Source organism: Capsicum annuum, chromosome 9 (genome assembly GCF_002878395.1).
Source record: "Capsicum annuum cultivar UCD-10X-F1 chromosome 9, UCD10Xv1.1, whole genome shotgun sequence".
NCBI classification, from domain to species: Eukaryota; Viridiplantae; Streptophyta; class Magnoliopsida; order Solanales; family Solanaceae; genus Capsicum; species Capsicum annuum.
Genome location: NC_061119.1, coordinates 156378222 through 156381670, shown reverse-complemented (window position 1 = coordinate 156381670; position 3449 = coordinate 156378222).

Here is a 3449-nt window from a genome sequence, read left to right as displayed (position 1 = left end):
AAACTCTAAATGACTCAATTATGTACAAACTTATTTGAAAAATACGTTAAAAATTATAATCACATACTTGGACACTTAAATGATTATTTATATCAATATTAACACGTTAAGCACACGAATTTCTCTCAAAACATGGTGAAATAAGCTAGAATAATGATACCAAAGTGTATAAAACCACCTCAGATCAATCGTAGCCTTCAATAATTCTTCACCGAACGAGATCTTAACATGACGCAATATTGTTGGCTAGATTTGGTTAAGGATTATGAATTTACCATTCTCTATCATCTGAGTATGATTTTATGGCTTTTAAATCTCATTTTGACCCTCGATTTGAAAAATTGTAATTTTGGATTTTGGGGTTTAACTCTATAGAAACAACATTTTTTCAAACTCCTAATACTTCCATTGATTCTAGAGCATCTAATTTTGTGTGGTTTCATAGTTCATTTGCGCATATCAGACTCTGAATGAATTTCGAGCACCCTGTCGAAGTCTGTTTGGACTAGAAGAAATTGTGTCAAAAAATCTGCACTATAAAATAGCCCTTTTGGCCTATTTTGCTCATTCTTCCACCTTTTCTCTTGAGAGTTAAGCGATAAAGTAGTGAGAGAGTTTAAAAGTGAAGCTTGTGGAAGCTTGGAAAGCTATATTAACATCTATTTTTTGATTTTATTACGGATTTAAGGTGAGATTTCATCCTTTTCTACTCTAATTCCTTGATTAATTTCTCAAAACTCCAAAAATTTAGGGCTTCATTTTAAACCCCAGTTTCACTCTTTTTCACTGGAATAGTGTTTTAATCTTATAATTACTAGTTTCTTGTTAATTTAACCTTTAAAACAACTCTAATTCTTGATTTTAACACGATCTTCAAAGATTTTACTTGGTAAATCTCAAAAATGGTTTTTCTTCGATTTGAACCTTATTTTTGATTCAATTTGATTTGGATTTTTAATTGTAGATTCTTAAAAATATGGGGAACACATATTTGAAGTAAAGTTATGATTTTTCTTTTATTTTTTGAAAATCCATATGGTCCATTTTGACCCCCAAATCAAAACTAGTCAATATTAATATCATTAGCTTTGTTTTGATGTATAGATTGTATGTTCCTTAGTTTTAGTTAATTTCAGGACCATTTGTGAGAAGTAGGCTTTATGGTTGAAGTGTTGTGGACCGGTTTCATCCTTCAAGGTAGGTTATAAAATAACTCTTTCAGACAGGGTTGGATAGTAAATAATGGTACAAGATGTATGTTAAGAGTGGGAACTAATCATGAAAAGTGTCTATCTGTATGTTGTGCTCGTCTTGGAGCCTATATATGATGTACTTCTTAAAATTGAAATATTATGTGATATCTGTGATTGTGTAGGGTCCTATGTGATATTGATAGTCTTGAATATATGTGAATAGTTGTATTGTATTGTTAAAATGCCTAATGTGGTACCATTGGTGTATTTTGATATATTTATACTTGTTGACATATGAAATTTATGGAAAGTTATGGATGGTTGGACATAATGAGCGGATATTGGCCTACGTGGTTGTGGATATGTATTATTGTGGTTAGTTGTGAAAATACTCATTTGGAGTAATTGTAAAGTTTACATCATCATGGCACCATTCATATAATTTCACTTGTTTGTTGTATATTTTTATATACTTGTTGTAGTTGTTGGTCTCAATTGATTTGTGTCTCATGTTATGTATGTGCTTTGAAAATATTGGAAACATCGATTTAATAGACCTCTTTAAAGGATATATGGAGAAGTTTCATGGATATTGATTGTATATGGATTGAGGAACCCCCATGGGTACTACATCAAGAAGATTTAGCTTTAAAGGTGTATATGGGGTAATATACGGGTTGAAGAACCCCCCATGGGTCCTATATCGGGAAGCCTTAGCTCTGTAGGTGTATACAAAGGCTGTGCGATGGTCTCGTGCATCATTATCATCAGCATCATCACCATCATATACATTGCTCTTAATTTACTATGTTTACGTTATGCTTGTATGGCCTTATTGACTTGTCATCTATCTATTTGTTCTATGTCTTGACTTGTTAATGTATAATTGTTCTATCTTCACCTATTTATACCAGATGATATTGATTATACATGTTTCTCTTTTGTTCTACTTGTATGTGATATTGCGTATATTTGTATCCCTATCTGGTGTGTTGTTGTATTATTTGTGAATATTGTAGAGCTGTTAGTGCAAGCGGTGTGGGCCACTGTTGTGGGATATTTTTTGATTATAGGTGACGCACCCTTAGTATGTATTTTGTATGCTTTATTTTCTACTTTACTCAGTCGGACTATGACACCTACTGAGTGTAAGTGGACCATACTCATGCCTACTATACCCTTTCAGTGTAGTTCCTAGTTTGAGTGTGCTCTATCTTGGTTGATTCGAGCGATATTTGGTGCTTTCAAGGCAGTGGTTTACTTTTAGGAATCCGGATGCATTCTGCTACCTTTCTTATAAACTATGTCTTTACTTTCATTACCGAGACAGAGTTTCTCTTATATTTTGATATCTTATGTATTTCATTTGAATTCAAGTTGTACTAGATATATTCTTATACTATTGATGCCAAGTTTTGGGAGTTATGTCTACATGTGGTGATTTTGTTCTTTCCACTTTTATCATCTCTATGTTGTTTGACTTCGTTCTAGAAGCCTTACCTTGGGTGGGGGGATGAGATATTTCTGTCTTTCCCCTTTTGTGTATCAGTATGGGTGATGGGCTTACTTGTTAAGGTTCACGCAACAAGTGTCGTCATGACCTTTGTATTTTTGGGTTGTGATAGTCAGGGATAAGGTAGAATAAAAAAAAATTAAAGATAGACATAAATAAAGCTTGACCTTGACACAAGTGGTGTCGAATATATGAAGACATTGGCAATTACTGGAGGTTTTATTGTCTTCTTAGGCAGGTAGAACAACCATTTCACGATTGTAAGAGTTGACTCTTTTTTGTAATAAGAGATAGAGTGACATGCAAATATAATTATCAGATATCTTAGTTCGCTTCACATGCCAAAGGCTATAATTTTCTCTTGCTTGAAAAAATGTAAAGATCAACGGCTATTTCATGGTGAAATTCTAAGTTGGAGGATATGAATAAGGCACTAATGTCATCTTCCGCTAACACTTTGGACAATCAAATGGCTTTCAGTCTTTTGTGCATTTTTCCTATTTGTAGCATAAATAATCCAACACACAAAACTTTTGAAACTCTTTTGATATTGACTTTCTATAATAAGTGAAATGAATATCAAATTTAACTATGATTCGTACAACTAACCATTAGCTGATCTTCTAGGGAGAAATTTCTGGCTGAATTACACTCTCCAACACCAAAGAATTGTAGGAACCCTACAAAAACACTATTATTTAATCAAATTACCTTTAAAATACATAAGCAACAACATGAAATCA